At 35.8% G+C, this 14,719-nt stretch overlaps 1 protein-coding gene across 1 annotated transcript in view; it reads right to left on the reverse strand.

The window, feature by feature from the left end:
• The window catches only part of LOC145979516 (retinaldehyde-binding protein 1-like), a 78,360-nt gene extending 67,155 nt beyond the window's left edge, over positions 1-11,205 (reverse strand). The window contains exon 1 of the mRNA XM_083112457.1: positions 11,114-11,205. The gene's annotated coding sequence lies outside the window, so the exon portion shown is untranslated. The remainder of the gene's footprint in view (positions 1-11,113) is intronic.
• Between the last annotated feature and the right edge of the window lie 3,514 nt (positions 11,206-14,719).

Genomic DNA, 14,719 nt, shown 5'->3' on the forward strand with positions numbered 1-14,719 from the left:
ACATTAGTCTCATGGCTTGTATTAGAATTTTGCATATTGCTTACTCTAGATTGATTATTTCTTTTAGTTTCATTAACAACTTGTACTTGTCTAATACCAACAGGCCTTCCATCTCTCCTACTTTCACCTTCAGCACTTGCATACAGAGCTTCATGACGCGCAACCAATTCCGCAGCTGTACCAAGACTAATATTAGGTTGATTTAAGATTGCTTCTCTAACTCTATTTGGTAACTGTTGGGCTACTAAAATAGTTTTTTGCTGTTCTGGCATGTCTGGCTGAATGGAATTTAGTAAATTAATCTGGGACCAGAAATAATTTAACAGAGTTTGTCTACTTTCTTTGCTGTATCTCTTGCACAAGACATTTGCAAGACATGTTGACTTCCACGATGCACTTTCAAAGGCATTAAGGAAAAGAACCTTAAAAGAACTATAATCTACAATGTGTAGTTTCTCCTGAGAGAACCAATTTTTAGCAACACCTTTCAAAAGCATTGGTACATACTTCATGTAATCTTTTTTGGGAACATTTAACATATCCAAGCGATCCTCAACCTCTTGAAGAAATTGTGACGCCAAATAATCCATCCTAGTTGCAGTAAATTTAGGTAACCTATCTAGATCAGAGTACTTAAGTGTACTAGGTACAAACTTCCTTCTGTAACTACTACTTTTGTGATCAGTTCCACTTTCCGAACTACTATCATGAAATTTATCTCTTGACATGCTTTTCGCAACTCTACCTGTCTTATAGCTACTTACTGATTTACGTTTAAGCCCCCTTAACTGAACTTTAGTTTCAGAGTTAGAAGATTTTACATCTGAATCAGATTCTCCTTTACGTAATGGTCTTTGCTTTCTAAACGTGATATATTCAGTTTTTTCAATGGGTAAAGAAGCTTTCCTTGCTTCCCTTTGCTGTTCAGACAATCTAGGAACATCAGGACTAACTAAGCCTTGTACTCTAGTTTCTAATCCTAAAGAAGATTTTACCGGTTCAGCACTTACTCTTAAAATGGAAAAATCATTCGTTAAATCTCTAACTTGATACCGAATATTCTCCACCTTATCATCTAGAATCTCATATTTGTTAGTAATCTCTGTAAGTTGTTGTAAGCAACCCTTAACAGTAATGTCATTACTAGATATTTTCTGTTGAACGGTTTGAACGGTCAAGTTTAGATCTTGAATAGTTTGTCCACACTTAACACTAATTTCGTTAAATTTACTATTCAACTCAGCAATAGCAACTCCATGTCCACTAATGTTATTAAACAACTCCTTCATACTACTTTCATTTCCATGTACAAGGTTGACTAAACTTTCAAACTTCTTTTGATTTATTTCGAGTGTTTTCTTAATTTCTACGCATTCATTTTCTACCTGTTTTACATGAGAATCGAAAACCTCTCTCAATTTTTTATGTTGATTTACACACGTAACAGAAACCTCGTTTATCTTCTCTTCCAATTTCGTGCTCAAGTTGACCACTTGTTCCTTTAGTTCATGGGCGCATTCCTTTGTTTCGACCAAATTATCAGACACTTTCTTTTCGACTCGTGCTTCCAATAATTCGAAGTCTTGCCTTAAGAGACCTATGCTAGTGCCTACATTACTTACACTGGCCTCAACACTATTAATATCCGCTTTGACGTTACTTTCAACACTGTTAATATCAGCTTTGACATTAGCTTCAACACTATTAATATCAGCTTTCACACTACTAACTTGTTCCGCGAGTCTAGCTTCAAATTGTTTAAAGAGAAACTCCAATTCCTTTTTTGTAGCCATTTTCAATTTCCGTTACTGCTAGCTAAGAATTTTAGTCGCAGTATTCAGTACAATTCTTTTATAGTTTCGGTGCTACAATCACAGCGCGATAAAGTTATTCGTCATTCTTCTTTTCCACATAGAAAAAGTTCAGTACTTACGTTCCAACATCACAGACGAAAAAGTTGAATTCTTCCATCTAACAGCTACAACCAGATTCTAACGACGTAGACGATCGAGTCCTCCTGTTCGTGCGCCATACTTATGACGACGGGAAGTAATAAGAATCAGTTTCCTTGACTTACTCTTTATTCAATACGAACACGTAATTACAGGTATTACACCCCGTACAAACGTCAAGGCACTGCTCGATTCCCAGTCCGACGTCAAGCGATCTGCCGTTTCAACTACTAGCACCGCCCCCTTTCCACCTCGCTCGAGCCACGAGGCATGAGGAGCTCTGAGGTAGTCTACCACGTCACAGCGACGATCCTACCTCAATACACTCGAGTACAAAATTAATCAAATAATACAACTGTCATACCCTTGAAACCTTTACCGGCTTGAAAATCCTCAATTTTTCGTTAAGAATATAATATTGGTTAATAACCGCGATAAGATTCGTCTACGCTAAATTTTTAAGTAAAAGTATTAGGGGGCAACTGGCCTTTCTCCAAAGTGTGCGCGCCTATGTTCAAGGCCTTCAGCGCTGTTCAACGCTCACATGATCACTAAAGAGCAACTAGTTCCGCCAAGCATGATGGAAGATAAGTGAGTAATTAAACAAGGATAAGAACATCCTTTTAAAATCGAGTAGATACTCGAACAAATATTTCCATCTGGCATTCTGCCAAACCGTCCCACGTAACCCTAGAACAAACACACGCGGATATTCGATGGGAAATGTGATTTCGAAGGAATATACAAATGATGTTCTGTATAAATCAGCAAATATTACGTTATTCTATACTGACAATTCAAAAGGTTATAATTTTAGTTTATCAACATAATTATAATATTGTATCTTCTAATACTGGTCATGGTGCGTCATATTGACCATATTCCCTCGTTTCCTGCAGGAAGTTTGAGTTTCAGGGAATTCATGTAGTCACGGACACTTTTGGTTTGTAACAATCCTTTTAGCTTTCAATGGAATCGTCAAATCCCAGAAATGTCTGTAATTGTACTTAGAATTCGGATTTTCTATTTTTCTATTGTTACATATCAAATAATTTCAAAAATTAATGTGCCCTTTCTTTAATAAATCTGTTTGCATAAGTACGTTACTTGTAATCATTAAACCCAGGATTTCTAGGCATTTGACTACCCCCCACTCCCACCCCGCCCCCAGAATGAATAGCGGTAACGTCGTTGCCTTCTAATCAAGTGATCCCTGGTTCTATACCCAGGGAGGAACATTGTGGTTCTGATCTCACTTTACTCTGTAGGTCCAGACCCGGCTAGCTTTTCTGTGCATAAAGTAGACTTAAAACTAAGGCAAACTGAAACTAAATGTCAGTAGAAGGTCATAAATAACTTGAAGGTGAAACAAATTATGATGCACACTACACGAAAAAAAAGACATACAGTAAGCATTAAATATAAACATTGGGAATAATGAAAGGTCTATGATTCAGAATATTTCTTGTTAAATTTGATACTTCCATACCGTAGACGGCAGTAATTTTATAATGCTCATTCTGTTTGTGAAATTAAGCCAGAGATAAGAGAATGATCTAATAGAGAGTTTTCTAATAGTAAAAGTCAGGCATCGAGCAAACAGGTTTATACTATTGAATTTCAAAAAGAAAATTAAAGAATGCATAGGCAACTGATCATATAAAATCCGCTTCGAATGTCATAATTCGTGTTCTTTTGAAGTCACCTGGCCAGAGTTATATAAAAGTTATTTGGTCACCAATCCTCTTTAACCATGTAAGTCAGTATAATTCAAACTCAGTATCAGCACAATAGGTAGCTATGGTGCTATATTGAAAAGGAAATTTAAATTTACATATACTGATGAAAAGTGTTTATGTTCAAATAATAATAAATACCTTTATAATTATTATATTGATAAAAATAAAATAAAAACTAGAAACAACAAAAATTATAATAGCATCAAATTATGCATTTGTTTACAAGAACATTTATAAGATATCAATGCTATACATAAAAAAAATATATCTTAGTTATCTCCTTCCAGGATAAAGCAAGTCTTTGTATCTACAATTCTGAGCTTCAGTTTTCGAAATTCATCATCTGATCAAATCACCTCCACACGTAGAACATATAAGTGTCACTCTATGCAACCTTCCTTCCAAGCACTCATTTGAGGAACTGTAACATTCACAAGCCTGCCCGTTAAGGAAGATGAAAACAGATACCTCTTCACTGCTTCAAATTCAACATGGCATCCATTATACATATCAGTGTCATTCCACAACTTTCAAATCTTTATAAGATTTTATCATATTCAAAGTTCATTCGAGTCATAAAAGGCTTCTATATAACTTAAACATCCAAGTTATTATAACATTGCCAAGTTTAATGCTTTAAAAGCAACAATTATTGTACAAATATATCACCATTGCATATTGCTAAATCTGTACTTATCTTTTTTCCATCTTGAGCTCCTTTTTAAAGTCACAGACAACTAGTATCAGAGCAACTAGTTCAAGCCAGATCTTTCAGTATGTGCAATCTTCAATTGTTTTTGTTTTATATTTTTGTCCATAAGTGCTTAACAGCTTGAATGTTTGTGTTGTAAATGTACATATTTGCTCTGTTACAGCTATTTTACTATGTATATTACAATATACTTATCTAATGATTACAATTACCATTTTTTTGAATGTTGATACAAAACACCAAGTATGACATCATATTATACATTGAACAATTTTAAAGAGTTGACCTTTGTATATAAACCTTGATGCCAATGCAAATGTACACAATTTCAATAAATTTAATTATAAATTTGAATGTATCATATCTTTCTTGTCTTGAAAGAAAACATATGATTGAAGATATTTGTTTTTCATATTGCCAGTCAAAAATAACTGTTATGACTAAATTATTATAAATATTGCACAAATGTGGAACTTTGAACTTAGCCTAACCATTTTCAAATGTTGTTATGACAATGTATTATTTTTATTGTCATACCTCATTTAAAAGTCTAGATTTCAGGAAAATTCAATAATATTTCATCTACAAATAGCGGGTTCGGGACACTTGCACGGAGTGACAGTTGCACGAATCCTGCCCCAGATCAATCGACCTTGGCTGAATCACTATTTAGGTTGTGACACTTGCACGGAAAGTAAGAGGAGGGATTTCTCTTAGCCCTCTCGATTCTTCTACGAGCTATCATGACTTTTTTCATTCGAAAATTTGTTTGTTTTGAGAGACTTTTAGCCGACAAATGCCGTTTCCAGGGAACACCGCGTGGAGGTAGTCTCTCTTTGACCCCCATACATTTTGTTTCTCTCTTTTCAAAGCTCTTTTTTTTTCATTGTGTTTCTGGTTCCAGTGGAAACCATCGTATTTGTTTTTCAGTTCATTTTTGTTCAAATAGAAACAGTCCATTTGTATGTACATTATTTACAAATTTACATTTTCCAGGCGATTACTACAATTTCTGAATATAAGCAATTCCTTTAAGAATTTTCTTCACACTTCCGTTCTCTTCAAGTTTCCTCAAGGTGTCACTTACAATCTTATCAGTCCTAATTGCAGATTTCGTTCTTCTTTTGCCGTCCTGATTGAAAGTTATCCTATCGTAAGTGTGGCCATGGTATTCAGCGTCTTCTCGGAGTGTGTTCACTAACGTGTAGACATTCGGAGGAGCCCTTCAAAACAAATTGTTCAGCCTCCTGTTGCATCCTTCCGAGACTTTTTTGGTTCGGTGCCGTCTACCAGAAAAAATCCACATATGCCTTGGAATAGTTCTGTTTTCAAGCCACTGGTCAACGAAATAGTCGTAGAAACTTCGTAGCTTTTAATTTTCGGGTGTGTCTTCTTGGATGCATGACCAACGATCGTCAATCATATGAAGTGGTACATGTGCTAATGCAGCACACATTCGAACGTGAAGGCGAAGTTCTGTGTTTTCTTCGTATGCAGTCAATAGGACCAGTCCCTGAACCTTTCTCCAAATACACTGATTGAAATGAAAGTTTTAACAGGATATCGTTATTGCTGGGAACAAGGAGTTGATTATGAAAAACTGAATATGCTGACCAAGGCAGTAATTTATTTTATTAAAAACATAAACTAAACGTAACGTTTCAACCTTCTAGCAAGGTCTTCTTCAGACTCTGTATCAAGTACAAAAGTAACAGATACAAAAACAGGGCATTATATATACACAAACATTACTCCCTCCAGACTATTAGAAAGTTGTTATGGAACTTTCTAGCAGGTGGCTTTCCCTTGTAAACTGTACTTTCACCTAAAAGGCTAAACATATTTACTTCCATATAGAATGTGTTTGGGCTTTATATCTCATGCTGTTTTTCCTTCATTTTTCTTCTTTCTCCTCTCCTTTTTCTCTCTTGTCCTTTCCACTCCTTCTAATTGCCAAAGAAATACAAGATGAAGATAGAGGGATATTATTGGAACTTGAAATAGAAGAAGAAGACAAGTTAAGCTACCTTGATATATTAATGAAAAGGAAGAGAGGAGAAGAAATTGAAACCGCTTGGCATCAGAAGAAGTGTACAGCAGGGGTATTCTGCCACAAAAGAAGTGATGTAAGTGAGGTGGCAAAAAGCAATTTTATAAAGAATATGGAGGACAGAATAAAGAAAATATGCACGAAGGAATGTGAAAAAGAAGGCAAAATAAATAGCCTATGGGAACAGCTGGAAAAGAATGACTATGAGAAGCAGGAGAGATTGGACATAAACAGAAGAAGGAAAAAAGAGGAAGGGGAGAATTGGAAGAGAAAGAAAAAGAAGAAGAGAAAGAAAAAGAGAGAAGGTTTAGAATAAGGAGTATGGGGAAGACCACAGAAAACATATGCAAAGTGCTTAGCAAAGCGGGAATTAAAACTTACAGGAAGGGAGGGAGAAGCATCTTAGGAATAGCAAAGAATGCAAACAAGAAAAAGGAAAACAGAGAAGAGGGAGAGGATAGGATTATCTACGAATTGAAATGTAAAGAATGTCAAAGTTTGTACATAGGAGAAACGAAAAAGAGACTGAAAGACAGGTTGAAACAACATAGGGATGATGTACGACTTAAGAGAGAGAGAGAGAAATGCGATATTTAAACACACGAGAGAAACAGGACATGACATAGAGTGAGATGAGGCTAAGCAGATAGGAAGGGAGAAGGGAATGCTAGTGAGAAAATGGAAGGAGGCCAAGGAAATAGAGAAGAAAGGTGAATAAGACACAATGAACTGTAATGGGGGACTGAAGTTAAACAAAGAATGGAATAAGGTGTTAGAAAGAGTGGAAAGGACAAGAGAGAGAGAGAGAGGAGAAGAAAGAAAAATGAAGGAGAAAGAGCGTGAGATATAAAGCCTAACCACATTCTATATGGAAGTAAATATGTTTAGCCTTTTAGGTGAAAGTACAGTTGACAAGGGAAAGCCACCTGCTAGATAGTTCCATAACAACTTTCTAATAGTCTGGAGGGAGTAATGTTTGTGTATATATAATGCCCTGTTTTTGTATCTTGTTACTTTTGTACTTGATACAGAGTCTGAAGAAGACCTTACTAGAAGGTTGAAACATTACGTTTAGTTTATGTTTTTAATAAAATAAATTACTGCCTTGGTCAGCATATTTATTTTTACATAATCATGGAAACAAGGCTTAATGGTGTTATAAAAGGAGTTGATTGATTGAATGGCTGTACCTTCCCAATCCATATCTACTTATTCAAGATTCCAGCCAGACACGTGGTTCTTGAGAGCTGTAAATAATAATCTATTGTAGGTTTGACGCTTCTTGTTTGGCAGAAGTGCGTAACTGACAGGGATGACATTCATTTCTTCCCAAGAACTTCCCAGATCAGCATGGATGCAGAAGAGTTGTCCGAACTGCTTACTGGAACTTTTGTATGTTCGATCAACAAAAAAAGACGACGATGATGTTAAGACTTCCCTTCCTTTGGCGCTGTCAAACACAAGTATTCTGGCCTGAGGTCCACTTTGGTCATCGTGAAGAAGAAAATTTCCTCCGTCGTTCATTGTCAAGATCTGTTCTGGTATGCAGATATCTGCTGAGATATCGGGATGTGATATTGTTCCTAAATGTTCCCTCCGAACGCGATGCAATGACAGCTTGGAGCTAGTTTGCTTGAGCATCGCCGTCACAAATTCGTAACGACGATTAAATAGCTGTCCAACTTCTTTTGTATAGATTTGGGAGATTAAGTCATCCGTCTCCCTCGCTCGTTTCTTGACACTGGCCGATGGTTCCTAACGTCATTTGCAGCAACGTCCGGGATACAAGTATGACATAGATTTCCTGAAACAGCACTGTTTTGAGTTGAAACACGCCCCTTACACTTTTTCTTCTTATAATTCACACAGCGCCAATAATTCACATTTTGCTTGTTGGTGTAGTCAACAATATACTGATATCCATAAAAAATTAAAAAGGGCTTGCCTTTGCTGGTTTCCGTCACCTCCGTGATATTTACAGCGAAATCAACTTACGACGAAATATACGAATGTGGAGACTTCTCAACTCATTTACAGACAGACAGCAACTAACTTGTGAATAAGTTGTATCACTACCCCGGACCTGCATAGAAGGTCTGCATAGTGCAAGGGAATATCGCCTCGAGGGAATCTCTGATATGAAAGTAAACCAATCATGCGTGGAGGAGGGGGAAGACGCCTCGCAAGGTTTCTGGCGAGGAACGAGTTTATTTTGCACTTCCGTGCAAGCGTCATCGTCGCAAATTGAACGGTCATGGACATTGACCTCTCCGCGCGAATGTAACTTCGGGCAAGTGTCACAAACTCACAAGTAGCAACTTTATATATCCTTCATCATTTTTTAAAACTTTGTTTCATTCAGACCTTGTTTTCAGGCACAAATGGTAATTTTCTTTTAAAGGATGAATTTATCCTTAAGGCTACAAAGGACACCTTTTGTGATAATTCAGTAATTTGCGAGGTTCACAATTTTGTAATATTTTGTCATTCTTCGTTTCCATAATTAACTTTCTTCAATAGTCATTTTCTTAAGATCCGAAAGCGTCATAATACTTATAGTGTTCCAGTTGAGTACACTTAATTCTAGAGTCCGATATGTATCTCTATACAAAAATACACATTATTTTGTTAAACAAATTTTTAGATACGTCGCTGCTCATTAAATGTTGGCAAAACTCGTACGTTGCTGTTCATTCTTACTTGGTTTCTGATTTCCCAATAGGTGGAACTGAACTATAATCTGAATCAACGAAACTTAGAATGGCGTTGATTTCTGTTAGATTAGATATTAAGTAATTAACGTCCAATTATTAAGCATGTATAGTACGTACAATTGGTAAAGAAGATTTGCATAAGTTTTAACTGAATGGAGACTTATTAGAACTTACTAAATAGTATTCTGGGGAGTTCTTTGCAAACATCTATAAGATTATTAAAATAGAAAATCAACTAAGTTCATCCTTTCCCCCCTCCCCTACGATAAAAAAATAAATCGCATCCTGGGTAGGTGATCATTTTCAGTTGACGTAGATTTATTACATACCTACATATCAGTGTCGTCGGCTACAGCTGAACTGTCTTTTTCTGCAATGAGACATATTACAACATGGCTAAGGTCAACTATGGGCAAGACAAATTTTCTTCCACATTAATGTTGAACATATAAAGGGAAATTGTAGTTTTGACCGACAGAGATATTTTCAGGAATTTATAAATATGAGCAAAAAAACCAGAGCACTTCAATTGAAGTTTTAGATAAGACAAATACGTAATTATTTCAATACATGTATCTTAATGTTATCTTCACGAATTTAGTCGCAAGAGGTTTTCAGTTGTAGTAAAGTTAAGAAAATGTGAAGTTTCGTTGTATAGAAATTATAGAAATTGAAATTTTAACTATTCCATTATCTTTATATATTGTGCTTTTAAATGCCTTGCAGCATTATAATTTGCTCAGTACCATGAACACAGGATTACCCATTAATATTATCAGATATTAAAATTATACCTTCTTTATTCCAAAGAAGAAGTGTGTACTTTAATAAATTTTCAATCATCTATAATAGTGTATTTATTCCTTTTAGCAATTCCATTTCTTATGGAAAAGATAATGTTTTGATCACTTGTTTTCCAAAGATAATGACAATGATGATTTTCGTAATGGATAAAAGCATGAATTAAGTCAGCCCCAGTTACCCCCTACCCCAATAGGATGGGCAAAACTACGTCTATCGTTTTAACCCATCTAGAGTTCGTTTTTCTTAAAAGAAACATATCTTGTCAAGTTTACTGTTTTTGTCATGTTTATTTGAAGAAATGCATCTGTTAATGTTTATTATAAACAGGAACTAATTGTGACACTCAAGTATCCGAAGTATCAGCAATTATCATAAAGAGTAAATGGAAATTCCCCATTCCTTGTGACGTCAAAAATTAAGGAATTGCCCACCATTTGAGCCGACTAGGACAATATGGTGGGTGGGTGAGTCATCCTTTCAAAGAAGTTAAGTATTACGCCGCTGCAATTAATACACAGTTCTTCAATTGCAACCTAAATCCCATAACCGAATTAAATACGTAGAAGATAATGTTAAAGAACCATGAAACGGTAGTGCTATTCCACATATTCAACACACATCGTGTCTTAAGTTTGTTCAAAAATTACACAAGTTATTATTTTCTCTGGTCTGCACAAAGCCTGCTCTGTTGCTGCTATCACCTCTCAACCCCTGCACAATTTCTATTATTTCAGTGTCTCTTAGAGTAGGAAAATAGACGGCGCAAGATATGGTGATTAGGCTGGAAGGTCTATGGACTGAAAGCCAAGACCCTTCGCAACAGCCAGTGTCTTCCCAGCCTTGTGTGAAGGAGCATTGTCGTGCAAGAACAGGACCTTCCACATTCCTCTCCGGCGTGGTTTCTACAAGGATATAAAACAAATTAAAATAGTGTAACGATTCTGTAAATTGGCAAATTACGCTATGAATTAACACTTTATACAGTGACAATGACAAACAATTCATATTTTAAGAAAGGAAGGGTAAGTTTCGAGGCTCAACAACTCGAGACAAGACTTACCCCATTATAATTTGTTTAAGACTGTATTGAATTTCTGTTGCCGAGGGTACGGAGATAGACAATATTTGGAACATGCCCCTACCTCTCACTGCAGCTGATGATCCTTGCACTTCCTGCACAATGCCGTCAGCTCACATACCTAACGAAACGACAATAACTAACTGCCCTGCCAATCTCTGCGGATCATGTTTATCCCCCGTGGTATACTACGCACCTCAGGGAGAAAAAAGAACTTTTTGTGGCTGACCCTGGGAGGTGGAGTTCCTGGCGATGCCTGACGCAAAAATATGCAGGAAGTGCAAGGCTCCCATGCATGAAATTATTCTGTTCGTCCTTCAGTACTCGCATCTGGCTAGCGGTGGTTGCCAGACCCTCACATGGTGCGCACGCACACATACATTCACATACAGGGTGAGGCAAAAGTTAGGTTACATCAGAAAATAAATACGTGATGCAAACATAGACTTGATTGATGATAGCCAAACACCGAGCGGAGTGCTTAGCACAGAAAGCTGCGACCTGCCCATGGGTGTTCCATGTGAGTGTCCCTTCAGCAATTGCAGGGCCTAGCCAGGATTTTATTTCGGGGGGCCTCATCCCTTATCAGCACAGGAGTCGCCAGAAATATTTGTAGAGGGGCAGGCCACTGATAAAATTTGATTAGTAGAAATATGTAATAATGACAATAATAATCATTACCACTGTTATAATTGTCATTTTACAATAATAACAATTATACGTTATTAAAAATAAACTAATTTGTATCCAAATGTGTTATTATTATTATTATTATTATTATTATTATTATTATTATTATTATTATTATTATTATTAGCCTATACGTATAAATGGAGAGACTTTGCTACTTGATCCACCGTATGAATGAATATCCAACACAATTGTTGTGCATTATTTTTCTTATATTTTGTACAGTTAGTGTACTGAAATTCATAGTTATTGTATTTTGTTATTAACGTTTACACATTCCGTTAAAAGAAGGCTTTAAGAGTTAGGGTCAAATTTTACTCATAAAGTTTATATTGTGTATATATAGCAATGAATCCAGTTATTCTTTGGATTAAATGGTAGAAAATAAAAATATAACATGGTTCCTCTATTATAAACTAAAGATTTTTCGATCTAATGTTTAATTCTGTTAAGGAAGTAAAATTAATTACCACTACACACTGCTTAAATTAGATACTTGTAGGATTTCCGGGATGGCTTCAGCCCCCTTAGCACACCCCCTAACTACCTGCGTGATCAATTACATAATATCATAACCCATCCTCGTCGTCGTGATTAGCCAAAATTGCAGAAAACTAACGCTAAATAACCAAAATGAAACAAAAAATCAATCAATCAATTTGACATATTACACATGTTGACTTTCACCTTAAAATCCATGTAAAACGAATGAATTCTTAGACTGTATAGCAAAAGCTTAGCCTGATATATGTAGTTAGTCCTATTTAATTATACCTATTGCCGGTGTAACTTGTATTGATTTGAACAGTACATTGTTCAGTAGTAGTAGTAGAGTCATTCCATGCCAAATCAACACAGATATGTACAATTTCCAACCTGACCATCTCCGATTTTCATGAAATTTGGGGAGTTGAAACTATGAATGGAACTTAGTAACTATGAAAATTTTTAGTTTCGTGCGTCTGGTAATTGTTAAATTATTCAAGGTCAAAGTTAGCATAAATTGCCCTTGTTGTAACTCCACCCCTATTTCACCTAGGAAGCTCAAATAAAACTTATTGTACAGGGAATTGAACAAGCTTTCCAGTGATATATAACAAGTCTACCTTTGGATAAAAACATAATTTTGTCACTCTAAAACACCCTCTATCACCCTCTTTCCTTTGAAATTTTTGCGTTGAATTCAATATGGCGGTGAACAATATGCCGGACCTGCGCTTGACACACACGGCTAGGGATCTCCCTGTGTCTAACCTATTTCTTTCATGACCACTATACCTAGGATAACTTCTTTACATTTTGTAGGGGGTTTTAAAGGAAATTTGACTCGTCATAGTTCATATAATTGGGCTTTTATCAGTCACATAGTTACACATATTATTTTGTATCTTCTGATCCCATTGCAGTCCTAAAATGATTTTTTGATGTCTTAGGTTATGGCATGAGGGACCAAATATATATTTTTTACGATTTTTGGTTATGACATGTTTTGAGATATTCAAGGTCAAAGGTCAAGGTCACGTGACAAAATTATGTTTTTATCCAAAGGTAGACTTGTTATATATCACTGGAAAGCTTGTTCAATTCCCTGTACAATAAGCTTGATTTGAGCTTCCTAGGTGAAATAGGGGCGGAGTTACAACAGATTTAGTATAGCTAAGCGGGCTCAAAAAGGGCAATTTATGCTAACTTTGACCTTGAATAATTTAACAATTACCAGACAAACGAAACTAAAAATTTTCATAGTTACTAAGTTCCATTCATAGTTTCAACTCCCCAAATTTCATGAAAATCGGAGATGATCAGGTTGTGGGCTGTGTTGATTTCATATGGAATGACTCAGTAGTAGTAGTAGTAGTAGTAGTAGTAGTAGTAGTAGTAGTAGTAGCAGCAGCAGCATGAGTTTAATAATAAATTAATCGAAAACTAAATATGGCCTATGTTAACTGGAATTCCATACAGAATGGAATCATTGGAGGTAGGAAATACAGTGAACAACTTCGTCTATTTGGGATCTTTGGTAACAAATACGAATGATACCACCTCTGAAATCAGAAAACACATACTAGAAGCAAATAAATCCTATTTTGGGCTAAAGGAGCATTTCAGATCTCATCTTCTTGCTCATAGTATGAAAATAACATTATGTAAGGCACTAGTTCGCCCTGTCTTGGCGTATGTTACAGAGACATGGAAGTAAATCTCTGAAGAACAGCTTTAAATGTGTTTAAAGAAAAGTATGCAAAAATGTTAAATACGGCCCTGAACCTTTGTCATACTAAAACATTAGAGCAAGTATATTGTGACTAATTTATGTGTGTTTTGAGTTGCATGTCTTCTAAGTAAAAATGTAAATATTCTACGGAATGGTTTTAGTGCAAAATATTAGCTCATTTATGAAAGACTATGAACTTGTGTAATGTAAATTTGCAAATCACAAACATTAATGCTAAAATATGTTAAATGTATCAATTTTCAGATTTCGATTACATCTGAAACATAGAACGCTATTGTTTAATATTATATACAGTGGAGACGATTGGGTTGCAAATCTGGGGGGAGGGCAATGTGCCACAACCGGTGGGAGGGAGGCAAGGATACTTTTTACTTTTCCGTGGTAGATAAGGTTTAACATAGTGCGGAGGTAAAAGTGACAAAAAATAGGGTGGGGCATTTGCCCCACGCCCCCCTAATCCCCGGCACTGATGATATATAACACATATCATTAACTATCAAGTGACAGGTACAATATTATATTTTATGAAGTAATTCGTATTAGAAAACGTAAAGAAACTGAACTTAGAGATTTATTTAATGAGAGGAATTCAGCTGATATTACCTGTAGAGATATATCCTTGTATTTATTATATTACGTTTGCTAGAGTTGGTTATTCTACTTGTATCACAATATTCATTTTCAATTGTAAACTTTCCTTACATGAATAATATTTGTATCGTCACAATGATGGGAAAGCCTGTC

The sequence above is a fragment of the Lepisma saccharinum genome, chromosome 26 (genome assembly GCF_977018435.1).
Source record: "Lepisma saccharinum chromosome 26, izLepSacc3.1, whole genome shotgun sequence".
NCBI lineage: Eukaryota > Metazoa > Arthropoda > Insecta > Zygentoma > Lepismatidae > Lepisma > Lepisma saccharinum.